The 24887-nt window shown below is 39.7% G+C and overlaps 1 protein-coding gene across 19 annotated transcripts in view; it reads left to right on the top strand.

Moving 5' to 3' along the window:
* NAALADL2 (N-acetylated alpha-linked acidic dipeptidase like 2) overlaps nt 1-24887 on the top strand; it is a 412826-nt gene that overhangs the window by 102971 nt on the left and 284968 nt on the right. Inside the window, exon 1 of one of the 19 annotated variants that reach the window (XM_085587342.1) lies at nt 7-4857. The exons of 17 other annotated variants lie outside the window; for them this stretch is intronic. The gene's annotated coding sequence lies outside the window, so the exon portion shown is untranslated. One more of the 19 variants, XM_085587339.1, reaches the window with a different exon arrangement.

The raw sequence follows: 24887 nt of genomic DNA, 5'->3' as shown, positions 1-24887 counted from the left end.
AGCACACGTGGAATGCTGTGCTGTCGGGAGCTCTGGGGCATCCTTGCTCTGCGTGTGCCAGCTTGTTCTGCTGCCGGCTGTGGCAGCGTGTCCACGCGAGGGGATTTGTCCTTGCATGTGGTTTGGCGAAAGGAGGAAATCCACATCACTCATCCCTGCAATGCATTATTAAAAAAACACCCACTGCTTGCATTTGGGAGGGCGAGGAAAGGTCTGATAAGATCGTGTAAGCATTTGGCACTGCACTATCAATAAAGGTTGCTTTAAATTTAAGGTGATCTCTGGGTGTTAGGGTTACTGTTCTGTAGCTTCGTTAAACCTTCTGCAAATGTTTTTAGGGTAGGAAGATCTTTGCACGATTATTTTGCACAAATTTTCTGCCTGTTGCATGTGAGCAGGGCATGGCAGATGCAGGGAGATGAAGGATATTGCTTCTGTTTAGCATTCGTGGCTTATTTCAGTTTGTTGCCTTTGTGTTTTTTTCCTTTTGTGGGTTGTGCTGAGGTTACACCAACACATGCATGCAAAATAGCCCTCGTGGGCACTTGTGTGACTAACTGTAAGAACAGAGTATTCTGTCCTAGGTATTTTAAATTTTCAGTAGAATACTGAACGCAACACTTCATAAATCTTGCTTAGTCCTTCTTTTGCAACATTAATGTCAAGTTTTTGCTTTGAGAAAGAATGTTTTCCCAGTAGCCCTTTTTTCTTTCAACAGGCTGTTTTAACATCCCAGAAAATATTATTATCCTGGGGAATTATTCCATTATTTTATCTTCTTAGCATTCAGTGTTTTTTTTTTCCCCTGACATTCAGCCCATGCTTTTCTTTTCCTTGACTTTACCGGTTTGTTCCTGGCCTCTTTCTCATGCTCTGCATACAGGGGATATAGCTTTGTGTCTGTTTTGTGTTTTGCAAGAATCCTTAAACCATTGTAAAATTTTCAAAAGGTTTTCTGAGAGCTGGAGTAGTAACTTTCTAGTCAGTGACAAGATGTGTTGCTATTTTCCCCCTTGAAGTTATTCTTTATATGCATGCACACATGTAATCCAGGGTTTCAAATGTGTGTCTCAGATTTCCATATTTTATAGGGAATAACTCCATCAATGCTGAAGCAGGTTTAGGTCACAGAGAACTTATTCCACTGCCTTTTTCTCTGTCTCTCTCTCTCTCTCTTTTTTTTTCCTATATGTTAATAATTATGTAGGAACTATCCAGAAAACTTATTGTGGCAAATTAAATTTTGATCCACATTTTAATATTGAATAAAGCAGCAGGAATATTCAATGCTGTACAGGTTTAAACACCATTTCAGGCATGGTAATGAGAATTGGTATTGTTTCTTTCTTCTGTCAGGACATGACTTGTAGTTACAGGGGTTTGCTGCTAGGAAGGTTGTTCTGTCTAACTCTAAGCTTATTTTTTGTGCTGTATGTGAGGAGCTATTTCACTTCTGCCAATATAATCTATGAATAAAACTGATGAAAAATATTTTCAAGCACATTTTATTTTATACGGGTCTTTTGGGAACTATGATTGTGATTCTGGCTTAATTTGTGCCTTTTCTCCATTAGCCTAAGTGAGCTTAGTCAAATGGAATTCCTCTTGATTTGCACTAATGGAAATGGGACAAGAATAAGGGCTGCACAGTAATTCTGTTTTTTAAAAAAAAATGTTCTGTGTGCGCACATGCAAACACACATGCACACCCCCAGGTTCATTTTTTTAGTTGCCATCAACCTTATTTCCATGTGTGCTTGTTTTTAGAAACTGTCCCAAATAATTGGTAATCCAACTGGCATTTTTTTAAGGAAAGAAGGTGCAAAGATTAACATTACTCAAGATACCTGTCAAAACCACTGCTAGTGAGACAACTTGGGTTCCTTTTCATGTTATTTATTTTTAGAGAACTTTGTGGCTTGTGTGCCAGATTGACAGCCCTGGAGGCTGGCTTCACTTATTCATTAGCAAAGGAGATACGGCCTGGGCAGCAGGTGCACAAACCTTCTTGCTCTGCTGTACCCATGGCTTCAGTTCTGCTGTGAAAAAAAACCCTGGTTTTGAGGATGCAGGGCTTCAGTCCTGATCCATATTTGACTTTCCCTGCAGCATTTTCTTCTAATGGTGTTGTGGTGATCAGGTTGGAGCCCTCAAGACTATGCAGAGCCCTTTATTTGATTTCCCCCAGCAGCCGTCAGATGGGGAAGGAGGCTTGGGGCTTACATAAGTCAGTAATTCTCGCCATCTGGTCAATCAGGAAATAGAAGGTCACTCTGCCATCACAGCAGTTTTGTTTTGCACCAAGTACAGTAAAGCCCAGAGAAGAAATGAGCTCCTGGTTGCGTTCCCTTGCTGCTTTGCTGCTGCTGGCAGCGGTTCAGAGCCCCGTCCCCGCAGCCGGGCTGTGACAAGGGAAAAGAGCAAAGCTCTGAACAATGGGGCCGTGCCTGCCAGCCCTGGATTCATTCCTGCTTCAGGCAGCACACCGAGAGCCCTTCAGAAACGCTCTGAAACCCACCAGCAGTACCTTGTACTTTTGTGGTGGTTTGGGGTTTTTCCCCTCTCTTGTCCTTGTTAGGTTTTTTGCTTTTAGAATCAAGATCCGTTCCCTCCACACGAGTTGTTTTCAGTCGTCCCATGAATTAAGGACTGTGTACTGAAGAATGTGACAGTATAAGCCCCACAACATGCAATTACTGTAAATTTTAATTTGATGACATTGTACATGAGTTGTAATTGGTTTTACACTGTATTGTGTTGCTAGATGATGGTGGCAGCTTTGCTGGCTTGCTAAGGGTGTATACTCCATGCTTGCCTCTGGCCCACGGAGGAGAGAGCTGAATTGAGAAGTTCAAGTTAATGCAGCTTGTTCTTTTGGTTCTTGAGTGGCACAAGTAAGTGAGCAAGAATGAGAAGAGTCATATGAGCATTATTAATAAAACATCCTGGAAAATTTGGGTTTTTTTCAGGGCTCCCTTATGTGCTGTTTATTAATGTATCTTAAACATTTTTATAACTGCTTTCATTATATATCTATATATAATAGAAACATATTATTAAACAGCTGCATTATTTCTAAAAGCAGTTCCCAGCAAGTTCAGATTCCCTCTGTAATTAATCGGGGCTTTGGATGAGCTCTGAGTTTGTTTTCCTTAGGGTTTGTTCTTGTGTTCTGATGTTGATTTTTAGATCAATATATATGTAGTTTCATGAAATATTTACAGACCAGATCTAAAAGAAGCAGCAACTGCTTTTTGCTGAGAGAGGTGATAGGAAAATATCAAGAGCCTACATAAAGATCCTGGCATGGAGCACTGGGAATTGAGAAGGGAATGTCCCAGAAAGCAAATTGCAGTCTCAAATGTCTTTCTTGCTTCTTGGCTACCATGTCTACCCAGCTTCCTAGGCTACAATGAACAATTTTCTTTCAGGTTTGTGTTTTTGAGTAGGACTCTAAATAATGCTAATGAATGCTGTAATCAGCTGCAGTTATTAACTGAGGGCTTCTCTAACAAAAAGTGGCAATTCTGAAGGTTCATTGTGAAAGTGCTTCCTCTCCCCTTGGTGCTGGATGACCTCAGCCCTGCGAGTCAAGGTTTGCTCTCTGGACAGTTGCTCACAGAATGTCACCAGGTCCCTTTTTGGCTCTTTTTGAATGATAATAGCAAGGGTTTCCTGTGACAGCATTTCTTGCACAGCTTGGCTCTATTCCCCAACCAGGTACAGTAACAATGGGTAATTTAAAATAATTCGTTTTATTGCTGCCTCCTGTAGATTTTTGACTTTCATTTCAAAGTGGTGAATCTAGAGAGCTGGAGAAGTATGTTCTGATCACTATCCTGGTGCTGTGAAAAATACAAGATTTAAATAGTCCCGCAGAGCCATCAGCAGCTGGAACAGCACAGAGCACTCTTTTTACTTCAGCTGAAGTAATTCGAACATTTTCAGGGTGCTTTTAACTCTTTTATCACAGGAATACCTGGGTTTTTTTAGCTTTCATTTCCCAGTTTATATGTGCTCACAAATCGGGAGTTGAGATTTCAGTTCTCTACAAATATTATCACTAATATAAGTATATTAAATCTGAGAAAACTGCATAAATTGAAGCACGATAAGAGGGAATCTGTCTGGAATGGTGAGAATTGACCACAAAACTGGGTATCTAGCCCAAGACTTTCAGCTCCCAATCTGCTTGGTATTATTGTTGTTTTGCTGTTACAATCCTTTCCAGGTATGTTGCAGATGATTGCATCCTAATATGTGTGCCTGAAAATGAAACCAGATAGCAACATCTTCCTGCAATAAATAAAACTGAAATTGAAAACATACTAGATGTACAGCAAAAGGATGATGTTTGCAAAGTGTTTAAAAACTTTTCCTCATAAAGCTGCTTTAAACTTTCAAATTCTACCAAATGTAGGAATAAACACTTAGCAGTAGGGTCTGTCAGATTCAGTGTTTGCCACGCTAGGGAAGTGATCCAAGGGAAGTTGTTGGTTTTTCCCCCAATACATCATTGTTCAGTTTGTGTGGTAAGGGTTATGTTTGTTTTGGCTGCTCCTGCACCTCTTTTTCTGAAAGTCAATCACTTACTGGAGAAAAGCAAAGAGCGGAGCGGCGGGAATATCAATGTGGTCTGAGCAGCTCAGGCAAAGGAAACCTGGTTTTATGTAAACTTCTTATGCAGATATGAACAGTTCATAAACTAAAGAGTGCTCTGGATTCATAGCAGGTCCTGACAAGCTCTCTTTTTTTCCACCTTCTTCAAGTACTGGAAGTTTTCTGGAAGAGGCTGGAAATTTTTCCATCCCTATACAGCAATTTCATTCCATAGTCCTGGTGGAAAAGGTAGTGATGGTGAGAGGTTTTATTTTGTCTTTTTTCTTTTCTTGAAAAAACAGCATCTCCACTGATCATCAGCACAGTGGAACAGTGTCCTAAATGCTGTCATGTCTTGCAGTGAGTTCTTGAGATGTGTTTTTTAAAGACAAGCAAGGTTGGGTTTTTGTTGCAATGTCATTCTGATCCAGGTCCTTAGAATTTTTTTTCCTGAGTGTTTGGTTTTGTGTTGGGGGGTTTGCTTGTTTGGTTCTGTTTCCTCCCTGCCCCTCTTAAGGCCTGGTCTCTTAATTAGTCTCCTGGGTATGTGATATATAGAACTGAAACTAATAACTGCAAAACTGTTCATTTTGCATTTAGTCTGCAATCAGAGAAGCAAGAAAGATTGACTTCATGTACATCAGGCAAGTAGCTAAAAATCATTGCAAACCAGCAATGAACTTCAAAGAGACTTATCATCTTCTTCCCTCTTGAAAAAAGAAATTCATGTTCTATGTAAAGTTGGGGTTCTTCACTCAAATTTTAAAATTCTGGGTTGTTTAGGGTCCACTCTCATATTTCAGCTGGTGGAGAGCCACAGGTACCTTTGGGCCTGCCTGGTGCCAAGGGTCAGCTCTCTTGGAGTCTTGCTGCAGCTGCTTCTGCCTTTTTCCAGTTTCATGTTTCTGCTTAAATTTTGGACATATTGTGAAGCTCTTCTTAGTGTTCAGGAGAATAAAAAGCATAAGCTAAAGGTAACAAAATCCATCCCTGTAGAAACAGTTACAGAAAGTAGAGCTGTGCTTTTTAGCTGAAATATTACTGTGAATCCATAGTGCTAGGCATAATAGCTGGCTTTGTCAATTTATATATATATTCATCTTTTTCTTCAAGTAGTGCTTTTAAAAGTGGCATTTCTGCTGTCTGTGTAAGCTCAGATTTTCTGTGCCTTCATAACACAATTAAGTTTACCACATTTTATTCCTGCTAGCCTTGCAAAGTGGGACTGAGTCAGACTTGTTCTTGTGCCTCATCAGCAGAAATGTTTACCAACTTTCTAGTTTTGCTTTATTTGTGAAAATGCAATGAAAGTGATGGGGTTGCACTGGTATCAACAGGGTTTAATTTGGTTTGTGTTGTTATTAGCTTTGATTGAGACATGAGCAGGAAATAATCCAGTTAGTCTTCCACTGCCCAGGGATGAGTTTTTTGAATGAAAGCAAACAAATATATCTCTTTTCACTTATAAACTGAGTCTATTTGATCTGATAGTCTGAAGTTACAGCAAACCCAAGCCATGGGATGGTCGTGCAGGATTGCTGTTTCTCCCTCCTTATGGAAGTGTAGTTGGCCTTGATCAACTCTGCTCTCTTCTTCTTTGCTGTCTGTATGCCTTGGGTAGAAGAAAGCATAGGCAGACTCTTGGGGTTATAAATATACAGTCGTTCCCATATGGCAGCAAATTTAATTTAAATTACCATATATTGCTCCAGCTCCTGGCAGCACCAGTGACTCTGGCACCCCTTCCATAGAGGAGAGGCACTGTGAGCTCTGAGAGGCTGGAAATCCAAATTCATTTCTCCAGCACTTCATGGGCATTGTGGCCACCTCCTGCAAACTGGAGCACTGCTTAACTAGCAGATAATTACATAAACCCTGTCTTCTGCATGCCTGAACAACAAAACATTTCTAACTCCTGCTTTCCTGATATAGAGAATTCTTTCCTAGTTACTGTTTTTATACTTATCAGATTACATGAAAAAAAATCATAAAATCCTTTATATTATCCATAAACATAATAACAAATGCTACACTATATAACTTAGACTTAGTCAATAATTCTAGATTTAGCCTGAGGGGCTGAAGAGAAAATTATTCCTGTTACAAATTTTAATTATGCCATAAACTCTGGGAAATAGCTATTGATCTTCAGCATCTGGCATCAGAAATGTTGCATGCTTTTTCTGGTTATTTAGTTTGTCAGTAGCATTGTCATATAGGATAAAAATAAAAAATGTCACAGGAGATGAAGATGCGCCATATGCAAATGAGAATATTTTGGTTTGTTTATGTACTAAAAATATTTTATTGCTGAAGAGTTTTGTTTCTTACCAGGTTTTTTTAGCTATCTCCAGAGAAATTTGCATTTGAGATGCAAGAAAGCAAATTCTAATTCTATCAAAGACTCTTTCTCACCATGGGATGCTGTAATGTGTACAGTATGTTTCTTGTCTTAGAGGTACATTTAAAATTGGAATTCAATTAACTTCTCAGTTGTGGAAGAATTATAATTTCAAGGGCCAGATGAGACAAAGGCTGGAACTTTAGTCTGCATTTGTTTTCTTAAACCAGGGCTGTTAGATGATGCCTGTTAGTGTAGAAAATTTAAGTCAAACTTAAAATAGTAACCTAGAAATTCTCACCTGCTCTGAAATCAGTGGCTCTGTGGCACAGTGGGCTCTTGCTCAGATGTTGCAGAGGAGAAGGAAAAGCTTTTAAGACATTTGAATTTCAGAGCAGAATGTACTGAGAACAGAACTAGAAATGCAGACCACCTTTCTATCCACATCAGGCGTACAGCCAAGTGTGTTGTTTGATGGTTGGTCTGCATGTGACTCATGAGGTTTGGTTGTAGGTGATCCCCTAAAAACAATTGATTCAGGTGACTGGAAATGCAGGGTGTACTCCAGTAAAACTTGAGTGCAGGTGTCCTTGTAGGCAGGGGAACATAAAGCTCCCTTTGCTTTCCTATAACCAGGATGGTCTTTGAGGAGACACTGCTTTGAGGCAGATGAGAAATACTCTTCCCTGTCCAGGAGAATTGGAGCTACAAAGGGGAAGGTGGATTGGAGATCTCCAAAGATGTGGCCCTTGGAAGGACAGTCGAGGGCAGCTCACCACAGTGACAGAAATAACCAAGGCTCTCCAAGTGCTGAGCAGGTGCCTGGGGGACCAAAAGCACTTTGTGCTTTCCCTCCAAGTGTCTGAAGAAGGAGGGAATTGTGTGGTGCTGAGAGAAACGAGTGCTGCTGGCTCAGTGCAGAGATGCAGGGAACCCAGTCTTAGTGCCAAGCACTGATATTTAAAGGAAGGGTGTTTGTAAAGCTGTACCACAGGCTTAGAAGGAGCTCTGTAAAGGGGTATCCCAAGAACATCCTTGAGAAATACTGTACTTGTCTCCCAGTTACAGCAAGGGATGAGAGCACCTCTGCTCCTTCCTGCTTGGTAGTTTTACTTAAATTTTTACTTTTTCATCACCCTGTGGTGAGCCATGTGTTACCATACATCATCTGAAGTTTTTCAAACTTTGTGCATGTGACTGTGACCTCTTACTGCAGAAGTAAACTCGGCAAAGTAGGACAAAGCTGACTTGAGAGGGGCAGCTCGTGGTGGCTGCTGCCAGCTCTTCGGCAGGGAATTTCTCCCTCTAAGAGTATCTATCTGCCAGTGGCTATTGATGCTGGAGCGCTCCTGGCTGACTTTGCTCAGCCTGGCTTTGAACAAAAGGGATAGAAACAAAGACCATTGAGGCTTGCAGGCATTTGAGGTGGCCAAGCTGACAGGTTGCACTCCAGCAGGTAAACGGAAGCCTATTAAGAGCACACAGAGACAAAATGTGTTGTGTGAGCATCACGGGTTTTTTTGGGATGGACCTTAGTGAGGCAGACAGCTGTGGCTGTTTCAAGGACACGGAGTAATCGTGGTTTCTGAAGGATTTCTGTGGCAAGTTCTGACTTAAGTGTGTTCCTGTAGAACTGAATGTCTAAATCAAAGCTTGCATCTGTGTCCACTTTACAGAGCAGGACCAAGGTGGCATCTCCATCTGGCTGCAGAGCCCTCTCAGCAAAATGTAAAACACTGCACCATCCCCAGTTTTGCCTTCTCTGAAGAGCCCTAGCAGAACTTGAATAATACTTTTTTGTCTGCTTTCATTTTCTAAAAAGAGTGAAATGTATGAAATATGTGCAGTTTTCACAGGGAAAAAGAACCATTGAAATGCCTAGTTCTCTCTAAAAGCTTCCAACAGCTTCTGAACCCAGACCTGCAGTTACCCTTTACCCATTTATTTAGGCCCTGTACTCAAGGAAGGTTCTGCCATTTATGTGTTCTACCTTTTTTTTTTTTTTGGTGACAAAGGGAAGCTCAATACCTTGAAAAATGTAAGCTCTAATTTTTATATACTTGGATTTTTCTGTCTATTGTTTCTGGCTGGCAGGTCAGATTTGTACTGCTGCTCTACGCAGCAACTTAAAATTCATGTTGGTGTGTCACTGCAGTTACTACACTCCAGCCACCACACCAGAAAACTATTAACTTTCAGTTAATGATAACATAAAATGTTTTATAATTAACTGTGAAATAACATAATCATCTGCAAAAAATGTAAAGATTTTATATTAAAAAGTAATTAAACTTTGGGGGGTTTTGTTGTTTGTTTCTTTTCAACAAATTGCATGTAAGACATGCAATTAATTGGCTTTTGCTTTGGAGGGAGTTTGTGCTTGCTATAGCATGGTGTCTGCTCTAACAATAGATGTCTGCCACTGAATTTTGCGATGTTTACATGCAGGAAGAAGCCCTTTTTGATAAGGAGAGAGTAAGTGGAAGCTTGCACCCATTAAAGCTTGGTGTTGTGTTGTAATCTGGAGACTCAAAGCCACAGATGGGCTAAGAAAGAAGGACTTCTCTCAATTTTTGGTTGAACAGATTTTCTCTCTCTGTTGGCTTGGGTTGCCCCTTGCTTTGTGCAAATAACTTCCTTCACTTTTTCCCCTCAAGTCTCATTTGAGATCAGCAGGAACTGCCCAGGCAGCGCAGGGTTAAACTGTCAATAGCTCTCAAGTGCCTTTATCTTAGAAAGGTAAATACAATATCGATATGCTGAGGACCACTGACAGGTGCCTTTGTGGGTTCAGTTGGCTCAATTCTATCAGTAAAGGAGAGTGTTCAAATGAAATGGAAAAAACCCAAGGTCTTCTGTGCAAAAGGTGGGGTTTTAACGAGCTGAGCTAAAAATCAAGAGGATGTCTAAAACTCCATGAAGGATCGGAAGTGAAACGTTGGGTAAGAATGAGGAGCAGAATGAATGTGATAATTAGCCCAGAAAACATTTCTACTGCAGTTGTGGTTAGGTAGGAAACCTGGCAGCACCAGGCACTTCCCTTTGCCCTGACAGAAGCCTCAAATCAGGGAGGAGTTTTCCATCTTCCCCAGGGTGTTCTTTGTTTCAAGACTTTCCCAACATCCAAAATGCTGTGGGCACTGTGCTAATAACAGGGTTATAAACCAGGCTGGGATGCAAGTCTGGATGTAATTTTGTGTGTTCCATCCTGTGCCATGTGCAAGATCCAGGGCTGGTGTCTGGGTGAGGGAGGGATTAGTTCCTTCACTACAGCAGTGAAGTGAACATTTTGTCTTGTGCTTTAAAGTTCAGTCTAAGTAGCTCTAAGCACACTCCAGACTTGATTCAGAAGTGAAAGGTTCTCTGTATAGCACTTCAGTGTTGTTTCTTATTCTGCTTTATGGCATTTCCAACTCCTTTTTTAATGCAACTGTTTGCTTCCTACATGAATTCTTGAGCAGGGATTATTTTGGGGAGGGTCTTGTAAGTTGGTTTGTTTGGCTTTTTTTTTTTTTTTCTTTTTATTCGAATGAGGATGGAAATTTATCTAGCAGAATGATTTTGTATTTTTTTGACTAATGGAAATGCTAATGTTGTAAGATTTCAAACATCTTGGGAAAAAAAAAAAAATCTAGCCCCCTAAATTTGCTTTAATCAAATATTATCTCAGACAAAGTCTTTCTTGAGTGTGAAAGCTGGAATTTGGCATGGAAATGCATTGCATTTTGTATTTTTAAGGTAAGCTGGATCCTCCAGTGCAGGCATGGATGTCTTGGAGTCAGCAAACAGCAGGTGCTGATATCTGGCTCTGCTCAAGGTGGCTCTTCCCATCCTTCAGGGACATTTCAGGGCTCCATAAACCAGGCTGCCACTCACCACTGCAGCCTCCAGCTGAAGATGAGAGATTCCACATCTGGAAATCCCGTCCCAGTGCTGCATGGTGGTGCAAGCACAGGAATTAATTGAGTTAATTGATCTGTGCCCTGAAATCCGTGGCACTTGGAGGCCTGGTGGTGGGTGGGAACGTGTGCATGCACAGGCACAGGGTGATCTGGCTTTGCCTACAGCCTTTTCCCAAAAATCAGGAGCAATCAGAGCACAGCCAGAGATCAGGACAGAGGCAAATGAGCGGAGCAGGGAGGGAGGGTTGTACAGCACCTTGGTGCACGTGTTCTCTGGTTACACACACAAGAGCAGTGGTTAAAGTTCACCCTTGTTTATACACTTAGCTTATTCCTGAATTCACCTTTAAAAAATTTTGGGTTTATGTGTTTTGCCTTTCATGGTTGTACTCCTAACCTGGGAAGTTAGTGACACATCCACAGGCAATAATCATATTATTTCTCCAGGCATCCAGCTTGGTCAACAAACCTTTCCTGAACAGAGTCTGCAAAGGTGGAAGAGGTTTTATTATTCCTTTAGCTCTACCCAAAAGCAAGAGAAAAATCAAACTGATTCTGAGACCTAAAGGAGTCTTAGTGTCTAGATACATGTAACCTCAGGGTGTTGTGTTCCCTGGTTTCTTTTATTTATGTAAATTTGTAGCTTTATTTCTGTCTATTGCTTTGTCTTTAATACAGACCAAAAGGAAACATTTTGCTGGATTTAAGGGCTGTGTCCCAGTTCTGCAGCGTGGATGATTCCCGCTGTGCTCCAAATGAATGAGGATAAGGTCCAGTTAAACCTGGCTTTTGTCAGCTGTTTGTCAGCTGTTGGATTTAAGAAACTTGGATTGTTCTTTTTTTTTTTCCCTCTCTGAGTTTGGTGTCAGCTGCAGCCGTTTGAACTGGATTGCAACTTTTATTGCAATTACAGCAAAGCTAAAAGATGAAGGAAAGAAAAATCACCTTTATACTTAAGAAGAGATGTTCTTTTTTAAAAAAGGGTTTTCTTTTGTCTCAGAAACAGATGTTTTTTTTTTTAAACTAAATCATGAACTTGTACTCAGATTTAATTTGTTGTTTAATTTTATACCAGTCTTTAGTAAATAAACTGTCTTGGGAGCTAGCGAATTGGAGTTTTCTATATGCTGAAGTCTTGGAATGAGGCTTCTTTCAGCAGAGTTCAGCATCCCAGGAAAAGAAACAAAATTGCTGATGAAGCAGGCTCATGTATATAGATATTTGCCAGGGTTTTAAAAATGCAGCAACCTCAGTTTGCAGCACAACTCTGGTAAAGTCTGAGTAATTGAGTTCAGTCCAAATCAAATCTCAATCTTCAAAACTCAGGCTTTTAAAAAGTGGAGTTTGTGTGTTTTTTGGTTTTTGATTTTTTTTTTTTTCTGTCTGTGTTCAGGCATTTCATCCTCACTGCCTCTGAGTGCAGACAGGTCCTAAGTGGAGGCAATGAAACCCATCTGGTATCTTTAAATTATTTCTGACCAGATGTGAAATAGCCCACTGAAGTTTTGTGATGGTCATCTTGTTTTCCTTTATGGAAATTCTTCGCTGATAAGCAAACACAAATCTTTGAGAATGAGGGTTTGAACTGAACCCAAGCTTTAAAGCTTCTCCTGACTTTCAGTAATATACTTCAGCAGATTACAGGCATTATAAACACAAACATACGTGTTTGTTTTTGCTAAATTTTTGCTAAATCTTTTTGGCAAGTTTGTCCTGACAATCACAGTCTTATCTGAATTCTTCCTCTTGAAGACTGCAGTAAAATTGTCTGCATTTCATTTAATTCACTTTATCTTATTTGTGTTTCTCATTCAGAATTGGAAGAGGGAGTATCCAGTCCACCCACTGACCCATGTCTGGCTTTCCAGGGAAAGTTGATAATATATATTAAAAAAAAGGTCATATTTATCCTATTGGAATGCTTCTGTTTGACAGGCTGTTTATAGCAACCTTTTTTTCTTGTTTTCTGGGGTTTTTTTATGGTGTATATGGGCTAAAAGTTATAATTGGCCATATTTTCAGTTTGTCTTGGTTTGACTTTGGTATTTGTTTCGGGAAGTGAGCACTGAGGTCTTTGAATATGCACATCTGTTGTGAAGATGGAAAACTGATAGAGGCATGATTGCTTACTGTAATAGGAGAAAATTAAAATCCTGTATTCCACAGAGCAGAATAGGAGCAGAATGCTGAGGTAGCCCATTTGAAAAAGCAGAATTTTTAATGTTCCTGGGTTGTTCAGTTATCGTTTGAAAACCCCGTAACCATGAGGCATTGCAGCCATTTTAAATTACTTGTGTATAAATGTTTAAATTATGCCAAGTATAAAGATAAGCATTTCTATTATACTTCTGAATTTGGAGATCATCAGTAACTTCCTATTCTTCATAAAGTTCAATTTCATGCAAGAGTAACTGATGTTTTCAGCTCTGCAGAGCTGTTGGATGGTGAGGGAGAAGGATCCAAAGAGAAATAATTTAGAATAGCCTATGGTTGATTTACTAAGGTCATTGTGACAGGGTGTCCATATCATGTTACTAAACACAAACATTATCATATTAGTCATTTTATGTATAATTATAACTGTATAATTACCCTATTTTACATACCCAGCTTTGTGCCCATTAGCTTTTAGTTTTAGATCATTAAAGGCAGATTTTAACTTCCATGTGAAGATGAATGAACTTTTTTCTTCATAAGGTCAGTCTTTTTTAAAAGAAGCTCAACATCCTGCAGATGTTGCCTTTACCCATTATTAAAGTTTCCTTTCTCCAATCAAAACTTAATATTTCTAGACAGTTTGTCTTTTCCTAATTAACTGAAATTAGGACAAAGTGAAAATGTGTTTATTAGTCCTATTTAAAGGTATTGTCTTCTTTCCTATAATGAATCAAATTTCTAATGATCCTTCCTGCTTACTAATTTGCATTGCATTTAATCAGCAGTAAACAGCTGATAGATCACCAGAAATCTGTCAGGAGCACCAGTCTAGCAGTGTGAGTGCTGCCAGGGTATGGAAATACCTGGAAATGATGGGCTCAGTCCATTGGGAATTTCACCTCTGGTCAGAAACACAGTGACTAGCATCTCAAAACCTTCAAGCAGAAGATGCAGTAACTCAGATCTGTAATGGGACATTGTGCTTATCTAGGAACCCCCTGTTCTCTGCCTGGCTTGGAATGCTGCTCTTGTCCTGCTCTCTACCTGTAAGCAGCAGAAATGTGTTTATTTTGGTAGTAAGTGTTTACAGAAATGCCTGATTTTGTGCTGCTGTTGGTTCCATTCACTACCTCAACAGAAGGTTTTGACTTGAGTTGGAATGCTCTGCATGGTTAAATGCAAAAATGACATTTGCAGCTATTGCTGAAAAAACCCAGCTGGGAGTTGGACACTTCCTTCGGTAAGGACTTCCTATGTACAGAAATAGTACAGAATACAGAATAGTTTCTGGGTATTTAATATTAGACAAAAAATCAATGGTGAAGTGCTGTATTCTTAACTTCCTTCCTGGGCTTATATTGCCAAAAACCTGCTCCAGTGGAAGGTGTCCCTGCCCATGGCAGGGGGTTGGAACTAGATGGTCTTTTAACATTCCTTCCAACCTAAACCATTCTACCATTCTATGATTCACTGATTAATAATGCTTCACACCTTAAAAAAATTAAATAAGTTGTGATGAAATTACTTATTTTTTTGGTAGAAGCCCGAAGACTGCACAGAAGCTAGAGGGCTGATTCAGTCTTCATCCAATAGAGTAATTAAACCTGAACTTAAAACAATAATTGGTCATTAATCTTGGAAAAGACAAAATTCTGAAAGCAGCAACAATAAAATGGTTTTTTTTTTGTTTTTTTGTTTTTTTTTTTTTTTTTTTGTTTGTTTTTTGTTGGTTTTTTTGTTTGTTTGTTTGTTTTTGGGGTTTTTTTGGGAGTAAGGATTCCCATCCTCTCTATGTATTTCTGATAAAGAATGAAAGGCTTAACGAATGGGGAGAAAGCAGAAAGAAGAAAACTTGATGATAACTAAGGTGTTGTCCAGTTGGGCTCTTATAGCTGTGAAACATGGTGAACTATAAATATTTGGAATAGTCTTTAAGTTAAGAGCTCATCCCACACCTTCCCCCAGGCCAGGCTGCTCCAAGCCCTGTCCAGCGTGGCTCTGAACACTTCCCTCCATCCCCATCCAGGATTGTGCAGATCTCTTTGGCTGCCACACCACCAGTGAATAAAGAAATTTGAGTGTTTTCACCCAGGTGCTTTTACCCTCCTAACCAAGTCTTAGACAATAGGATGAAAAATGACTCCTTTGCTACTTCCATTGTTGCACATATCACACAAATGACAAAGCCTTAGCTTGTCATTATTTCTTACAGTTTAATCTTGCTCTTGGCAATATCAGGGTGTAAAAAATATGAAAGCATATTTCATTCTTACTCTTCAATATTTTTATTTCAATTTTTTTCTAGCAGATCCTGAGCACTATTTGAAGTTTGAAATATGTTTTTTAAATCTGTCTGGTAGGAATGTTGGCATGATCTTTCCTTCCTTGCTTTTGAGCCAGCCTGGGTGTTTGTTGTGTTGGAGGGAGGGAAGAGAGAGGGGACTTGGTCAAAGAAGCTTCATAACCTGAGAGATGATTGTGTACATTGCTTGCATTAGGGGAGTTTAAACACTCATTAGGGCTCTGAAGTGTTCTTCATTATGAACCTAGCTGCAGCTGGCATTCACCTTTTATGTTCCATGTTTTGATACAGTAATAAAAGTGTAAATTACAAATGGGACGTTTCTAAGAACAGGAATAACAAACAAATCAGTATTATACAGTTCCTTTCCCGGGCAAAATATTTTTGTTCTCTTTCCCTGTTCAGAGAGAGAAGCTAATCCTACCCAAGGCACTTTTGAAAGTGCTTACAGAAGAGATTATTCCACGGGGACTCGACTTGCAGTTACAGCTCAGAGCTAATGTGACACCATATATTAAAGTGCTGTAGCTCCACTGAGCTGCAGCCGAGTGGCACCTGTCTGTGGGAAGGACAGGTGTGTGATTGAGAGGATTTTTTTCTAAATCTGAGCCTCAGGTGGCACATCTGGTTCCTAACAGGGATGTCAGTGATCTGTTGTCACATTAGTAATGGATCAGGGCCCTGGAGCCCTGCTCCACGTGTCCCTGCAGGATCCCACGCTCCTCGGACTCCCAGGATGTTCAGTGCATTTGTGGCTGCATTGAAACCTGTGAAAATGAAAACCCTTTTTTCACCCTCCTCCAGTTTTTCCTCTTGAGTCGTGCTTCATGTCAGGTTCAAGATTATTTCAAGTTCTATAAGGAGTGAGCTGCTCTGTGTTCTTTTTAACAATGCAGGGATCTACTAAGCCTCCTAAAACACAACCAGTGCTGACATACACCTTGTAAATATAAAGTTACTACAAACCCTAGTATCTCAAGGCTGTTTTTATTCTAACACCTACTTGCCTGTTCAAAGGTCACTGTGGGCTGGGCCTCTCTTGAGAAAAGTGTTGCTTGCTGGGTACACATTACACAGAGTTTTATTCAAGAGGTGCTGATAACAAACTTGATTTGCAGGTTGGCTGGATGCTGGATCATGTTTCCTGCTTTGCACGCCCTTCAGAGTAGAAATTGGTCTCATTTACTTCAATTTAAATGTTAATGATCCTCTTTTTTTCAAAGCAAAGGGAAATATGCACAATCTCTTTGAAAATAGAGATATATTCTCCTGACAATCCCAGTACTAACTTTGTGTATAAAAATGCTTTCAAATACTTGTTTTACTACTTGGTATTAAACTGTTTCATATGTAGAAAACTTTTGAAAGTCATTGATCAGAGTTTAAGACTCCAGACCCAAATTGACAATATGAAGACTTTTTACCTATATGAAGACAGTAAAATGAATAAAAATTGTTAGCTTTTGTTGTCGTCAGGTTCTTGTTCTAACTCTGTAATAGTTATGGAAATTCCCAAATGCTTCACAAATTTTGGGTGTGGAAATGTCCATGTTTTATCAAACATTCAATGAAGTTTTATCATCTGAGTTATTTTGGAAACTTTATCCATCTTGGTTTATACAATAGCACGCTTTAGAACCCTTACTTAAAATATGTGCAAAATCTGTTTAAAACCCACGTGCCACTACAGTAGTAAGCAATGCTGAGCTGGGTTTCCAGCCAAGTGTGTACTTGGAGCAGAATCAGGCACGTGTGGTACAAACTGGTGGGTAGAGAAGAAGAAATGTGTGGCTGGGGGATCACAGGACATTGTGCTCAGCAGTGCTTGGGAGTGAAACCAGTGTGAGAGCAGGAACACCAGAGTGTTTCATGTCCCTGCCTCTGTGAAAACATGACAGGGACCTGCAGAGCTCTGGGTTCTGCCATGCTGGCAGCAGGCAGACAGATTTTCACTGGTCCTTCTGAATTGTTGGGATTACCTGGCTCTGTCCAGGGCATTAGAACAAAATTCAGTTGCAGGGGTGGTGCTGGAGGGGAATGCTAATGGGCACCAGGGGTGTTTTAAAATCTTCATAGCAGGCTGGACAGGCTCTCTACATTAATAGAGCTGATGAGAAATTAAGGATTGTGTTCTTTAAAGTATTGAGAAAAATGCTGCTTTTCTATTCCAGGTTAGTGCCTTCTCTTTTCTTTGCCTTTTTCTTTCTCTCCCCTCTCCCCCAGAAAACAGGGTGAGGGTCAGTTTGTGGTCTCCAAAGCTGCAATCCCAGCATCCATCTCCTCTTGTTATATCCATGTAATGAAGAACAGAAAAGTTATCGAGGAATCATGCTGGATAAATTTAGATTAATGTTAACATGAAAACAAATGATTTAGCCTGTCAGGGCTCCCCTGTGCCTTTCATGTCCCTCCCAATTTTTATGTTGCAACTTCATGTTTATTTTGCAAGACAGAGGGAGGATTTTCCCTTCCACTCTGATGAAGTGGTTTGTAAAAGTTCAGTAATTTTAAGTTGTGTGCTAATTTACTGAAAAGCCTCATGTCTACCATCTCATATACAGGAAATGCTTTGTACATTTTTACCTTAGAAAATACATCTGCTGTCTTTTAAAATGGAATTTGTTTCTGTTTATGTTAGCAGCTGAGGTTAATTTTTTTTTATTTTGTTGTTCAAATATTCTTAATAGGCAAAGGTGCCTATAACAGCTGTAATTACATCACCGTATTTGCTGCTTGGAATATTGTGTATTGGCTTTGGATTAGGTGTCTTAATTACTTGATTGCTGTATTTTGAATTTAGATAAATGTCTCTTCATTTTTGTGGCATTCCAAGTATGATTACTATCTGCAAAACATGTTGAAATCATTAGTCTTTAATGTTCAAAATTGTACTTTTTTTTGTCAAGATGGAAGAAAGTGTCAATAAGAAAATAATTTTCATTTCAAATGAGTGCTCATAAATATGTAAAAATTAAAAAGCAATGAATTGTTTTTTATGAATTTTAATGGCTGGCATGGTGCTGCATTATGCTGAGAGAACGAATGGCATAAATTACAGTAGTCTATTAATTCATATAATTTCTGTAACTTAATTCATATGTGCTGGTTGTGCCTGTGTGCAGCCTAGACAAGCTGTTGTCGCACACATTGTGAGTCTTTTCCCACAACATTGAAACTCATTCCCACTAAGCTGGAATGTGGTGGCAATTTTAATATCACTGATCAAAGCTGTAGCACTTCTTTGTAGAGCTCGAGGAGGGGAGGTTTGCTCTGTCTGCTGAGTGGTGCAAGAGAAAGGATTTAGCAAGTACCTAAGGCATTTTAATGCTGTGTTGGCATTACTGTGGTTTCCTGGTGACTTTTAACTACATCAAATTATTCACTTAGTGAAATAAATGTTAATGTAGAAAGTAACTGAGTAAATTTAGAAAGCCTTACCTACTGGTAACATTTCATTCTGCAAGGGATGTAGGTAAAGGAGAAGTTGACAAAGTGGTATTAATGCTCTGTATAGTTATTTTACACCTGTGCTAGGGGTAGAGCATAGCACATGGTAACAGGGTGAATTTGGGGATGATACAAAAGAATTTTTAATAGACACCAGCAGACAGGAATTCAGTGTCTTCCTCTAAAATCTCTGATCAGATCAAATCGTGGTGTTCAGGGCAGAGCAGGATGGTGGGTATAAGAAGGCAGGTGTGGAAAGGTCACAGCTGTATCTGTTATTAAAAGAAATAATAATTATAAATCCTCATTCCAGAGTGGCTGTGGTTTCAGAATAGTCAGTAGGTTTGGAAGCCCCATGTGGTGAGCTGGGGAGGTAATGGTGGGCTCAGGCTCAGAGAGTTCCTCCAGCACTGCAGAAGGAGCAGGTTCAAAGCAGATCCTGCTGAGCTTCAGCTGGGGAGGGAGCAGAGAGGGGGGCAGCTGGAACCAGGCAGTGACTTAGAGCTGGCAGAGCTGTGTGCAGCCTGGTGGCCACAGACCCAGGGACAGTGGACCCATCCAGGGGTTTTTGAGGGTAATAAAGAAAAAGAAAACTGTCAGATGGCCTTAATTTGCTGTGCAAGGGAGAAAACTGACTGAACTGGCAGGAGAAAACTTCTAGGGTCAGTAAACTGGAAAACCACTTAGAGCTTAAGTGCCCAGGCCCATCCTCAATGAGATTTGCAGGAAGATTAATTACTAATAAGTGATTGGATACTAGATTACTTCCCTACCAACACTTTAATTAACTGCAATTAAAATTGTCAGTTTGGATTGATCTTGGTACTGATGGCTTCCCGCAAAGTTTTATCACTTTATAAAGACACTGTGCCTTTTTGATTAAAAAATAACTTCCTGTGAAAAAGAATGCCTAGAAAAATTCTTTGTCCAGCTGCTTTTTATTTTATCTATCTTTAATGTGAAAATTAACCTTTGAAAGGTATCCAACTTTTGCAGAAAGCAGAAGCTCCATTCTCTGGTGCATTCAAATATGCACAAATGGGCACTGTAGAGCAGGGAGCTGGAAATCAAACATCATGTCACAGCTATAAAAGGTTATCACACACTGTTGTACAAGACCTTTGCAGAAGTTATTTTATTAAAGTATTAACTCAAGACAGTATTTAAGATTATTCCTAACTACAAAGGTAGTTAAAATAATATATTAGAAATTGACTCTAAGCACTGATCTTTGGATTTAAATCAGTAAGCTGCTGAAATCAGAAGACTCAACAAGTTCACACACTTTAGTTATCCCTGAAGATAAACCTTAATATTTTTTTTTACAGCTGTGAGAAAATGCAGTCCATGCTTTATGGTTGATTTAAATAAAACAAAATAATGTCCCCAAAAATATATTCCTTTTAGAGAAAAACTTTCAATTTCCTTCTGCTCCTGCCTGTGCAATGCAGTGTGGGGCAGCACCACAGGAACATTTCAAGGAGTGGAAGTCACATCTAGATCCGAGATTTGGCAGCAGGCAGTGTGAATGTCCCTGGTTACTCAGTGTTTGTGTACGTGTCTCCACATCATTCCATGTGACGTGATGACAACATGCCTCTCAAAACACATTTGTTTCACTGAAATGCAAATTCACATGGTGCAGGAAGCTGTGGTGCCCAGGAGCAATGCTAGTGCATAACCAACTTAAAATATTTTCCAAGTACAATTATTTTTTTCTTTTAGATATGTTCACAGACAAGCATGTCTTTCACTTTAGAAAAACCTTCAGCATTCTGTTGGTTGGTCATATAAAAATAGATGTCTTTTCATTCTAGATGTCCATTCAGTAAAGACACTTAGAAGTCAGTGGCCTGAAGGCATTTGTTTCTTCCTGCAGTAATTTTCAAGATATGCCCTTGATTCTCTAATGTGTCTTTTCTCAGGATTCCAGCTCACTCCTTATATCAAAACAGGTCTTCCTCCTTGTCCTCTTAATTTCCTTTATGCAAATTGTAACCCATAGAAAAATAGCAAACACACAAAAGAGTCAAATAAAACAAATCTATGAAGAAAATTGGTTTATAAATGGAAAACTTAAATTGATTTTAGAACTGAGACCATTATTTCCATTACACTTGTGCCTATTTTTCTTTCCTGAAATGGCTAAGACTAATATCAAAGGTTACATGCAGTATGAGTAGACTTGTGGGGTTTGTTTTTAGGAAAGAGAAAGCTCTGCAGCTTGGAGATAAAATATAATGTAGTAGTTGCTAAGGTAACTGCATGCTTTTGTGAATAGTGGAACAAATTAGGTGAGCAAAACATCTGTAAATTGTCAGTAGGTTGGTTAGAGCAGCCCTCAGCTGCTGAGTTCAGCCTCTTTGGACTGGCCAGGGAAGCCAGGGCATGATGATGATGATGATGGGGATGATCCTGTAGTGTTCCTGCTCCAGAGAAAGCTGTCCCCTCCCTGGGAGGCAGAGGCTGTGCTGGGCCTTCAGAGGATGGGATGAGCCTGGCTGGTGTGTGAGGATGAAAGCAGTTTGCTCTTGTTTCATCTGGGGTGCCAGAATGGGTTCTGCTGCCTCGGTGGCCCCAGGGAGAGCTCTGGGGTGATGCTGCTCCAGGGATTGGCACCCCAATGCCATCCTGCCCTGAGCTGCAGCAGGGGTGGCCAGTGCTCCTTTGCAGCTTATCCTGGAGGTGGTTCTTGGTCCAGTGCACTCCTGAAAAAGAAATAGAGCTGGTCCCTTTGAAGGCTGAGCAATCCCATCCCAGCACCTCCCACAGCAGCTGAGTGTGTGTGCAGCTCCCTTTGCTGAACCTCACAGCCTGGCAGCTGCCTCTGGGTGTAACCAGCTACCTCTGCCAACTGCTGGTGACCACCAGGGCATGTTTGGAAAAGGTCTGAAACATAAATTTTGCAGAATGAAAGCCCGATGCTATTATGTGATTGCTTTATTAAAGAGTGATGGCTTGGGACTCCAGTCAAAATGTAGCCTGCATCTAACAGAGAGGTAGATAAGATTTTATTTGTGAGGAGAAGCTTGCTGAATATCTGGCATAGTAGAGGCTAAAGACTAAAAATGAGAGCAGTAATAATAACAGATACCTTAATGGCTCCAAATCCTTTAACAATAAAAACGATTGTCCTCATTGCCATTCATAGCAGGGATTATTTTCCTAGGAGATTGTCAAACAGGCCAGATATCGGTGATTTTATGTGCCCATATTTCTGAGCATCCATTTCTGGGCTGAAAAAAGATATTTTTTTTAAATTTCCTTACCCTTGGCTTCCTGTTGTTTGGTACTTTCCTCCCACTGCCAGAAGTTTTGAGTAAGCTGGAGCTTCAGCACCAAGTACCACCAGTGGTTTGCCTCATGAAGCAACTTTTCCATGTGAAACTAGGGCAGGTACAAACCTGTAGAGCTGCACCTCTTTTGGGTTAGATTTAGCCGAGCTGGAACACAAAATATCATTGCTTGGTAGATCAGACACAGCAGTGAGTCAGATTCACAGTTTGAAAAAAGAATAAAAGTATGGAGTTACTTCCTATAAGTCCATAACAGTATTTACCAATTAGCCATGAGTACCCAGTTGAAGGATTTTATTTGACTTGTTACAGTTTTGATTCCCAGTTGGAAACACAAATGCAGCTTCTGATTTTCTAGGGGGTTCAGTTAATTGGTGGGTTTTTTTGGCTTTTGTTGTTTATTTTTGGGGGTTCCCTCCCTCCCCCCCAATGGAAACTCCTACAATTGCTCTCACTTGAGTAATTTTAATGAGTGATTTTTTTCAGCACGTGCAAATTTTGACTGTTAGGTTTTGTGTTTAATTTTGTAAATTAACCTTCAAAATAAGACTTTTTGCTGCAGGACATTACTTGTTGTGTCTGCCTAATCAATTCAGGAGGTTAGAATAAATAAAAATGAACTTTAAATTGGGAAATGAGGCATTGACAGCACTACGTGGAGTTTGGGTTTGCTTGTCTGCACACAGTATCTAAAATATTCTGCAGAGTGCAACTCCATAGACAGGAAGAAATATATTTTAGAATTAGACAGGTAGCATTTTATACAGAATTATTTGGTCTTTGAGTATAGACTGTCCAGATGAATGAAATCTATTTGTCCCAGCTCAGAAATCTCCTCCATTTCATTCCTTCTAGCTCAGTGATTACTAGAATCTCATTTTGGAGACACTTTCAAATCCAACCACCTGTGCTCAGAATTGGACCAGGGGATTCTTAAAGATTTTATAAAAGCTACAATTACATTGGTCTGACATTACTTGCATCCTTTCCCAGGGTGTTTGCCACTCCACCTAATTAACTTTGTCTCTCTTCAAACTACTTGCAGTCAGAATTGCTTTTTACAGTGAGATTTGAGACCATATAAGAAGGAGTAAGTTATTATTGTGGGGCCTCATGCAGACTCATCATTTTCATCCTCACTTTCCCAAAAGTGAGAAGAGGAGATGCTGAAAGCTTTCCCTTGGAGGGCAGGGCTTTGGACACTATTAAAAATACAGGCAGGAAAAGGAAAAAAACCCAGTTTCCTGCATCTCTTATGTTTTAGCTTTTTTTAGGTGGCAAATGCTAATTATGTGCACTTCAAAATTGCACATCCTGTGTCTCTGTGCTTTGTAGCACACACTTCCAAACAGCATTATCAGAGTGGGGAGATAAACGTAGTCATAAAATATGCATCTTTATAAATATATTATTGTTTGCTCTCTCTTTTAAAACACATTTATCTGGAGAATTTACTTTCATGACATCCCTTTTCTCCCAGTGAGAACATTGATTTCTCCTCTCTAAGCCTCCCTCAGTGATGGTTTTCTTCCTTTGCAGTCCCTGCTTTTCTCAGTTGTTTTGCTGTTCAGAATTTCTCAGTTTCTTTCTGGAGATCTCTCAATTACCATGAGCCTTTAGTTATTCTACAACTCCAGCAAAGAGTTGAGAGGATAAATGGTGTCAGTTCATGGCAAACACCGACACCTGCATAAGTTCTGCCACCTTTTGGATGAATGGTGATTATTTCTCAGAAGAAATCTCAAAGATTTATTGAAAAAGTGTTCTTGTTCTTGGCTTCTGCCAGGAATATCCAGACTATTAATAGCTGTCAATCTGAGATAAATTTGGGTCCTATCTATAAACCACACTTTTGACCCATTAAACAAAATGGATGATAAAAAAAAAAAAAAAACCCTCAAATTCAGAAGAATTGGATTAAAATAAGAATTTCCTTTTTTTTTTTTTTTCTTTTTTCTTTTCAGCTCTAAAGCGTGTTTGCAATCTGTCAGTGGGAGAAGTGAAGGAGTTGACCAAACACTGGAGTTTAGACATGATAACTATAACTAATACTCTGGTTTTCATCTACTTTGTTGGATCAAGGAAATAAAACAGGTGGAGCAAACCCACGACCACTGAAAGTGTGACAGAAAGATCTTCTACTGTGGTGATAAATATAAAATATGTGGGTGTAGGATGGATGGAATGGGGAATTTTTTCCAAGCCTGATGACAAGGGGCTGCCCTAGTGAGGAGAAAGTGTGACAGAGGTGTGTATCCCTCCTTGTGTGTGCAATTTCTAAAACTGCAGCAAGGTGTTGGATCTCTGTCTGGTTTGGTTTTCCCATGCAGAAGATCTCAACTCCTCAAGTCTTTGACATTCTTTGGATCAGGCAGATTTTCTGCATGTAGAAAGGAAAAAAAAAAGGGAAATAAAAAAATCCTTGTAACCATAGACATGATAATCATACTGACAAATACAAAAAAATATAAATTCTAAGACACTTCAGACCAATTGTAGATCTTAATCGCAATCATGGCTGGTTTTGACAAATGGTAAAAAAAAAAATAAATTCAGCAGCCAATTTCGTGTTGCTATCAAATGAAACAAATTCTGGGGAAAAAAAAAAAAAAAAAATGAAAAACCCTCAGCCTATTTTTTGCTTTTGAAATTCATAACAGTCATTGTAGTTACAAGGATTTTGATGCCATAGTAAGTGTACAATGGATCTTAATGCATTTGTCCAGGGCATTCAGCTGGCTGAATACTGGATATGTCACTGAAATACACCTCTAATGTGAGGAGCTTTCTTACAATGAGAAGTGAAGTTTTCTTTCTGATGTATAGAAAAGCAGTGTGGTATT

This window comes from Lonchura striata, chromosome 9, assembly GCF_050655825.1.
Source record: "Lonchura striata isolate lonStrDom1 chromosome 9, ASM5065582v1, whole genome shotgun sequence".
Classification (NCBI taxonomy): domain Eukaryota; kingdom Metazoa; phylum Chordata; class Aves; order Passeriformes; family Estrildidae; genus Lonchura; species Lonchura striata.
The sequence above is the reverse complement of the archived record's forward strand: the minus strand, read 5'-3'. Positions and strand labels throughout refer to the sequence as shown.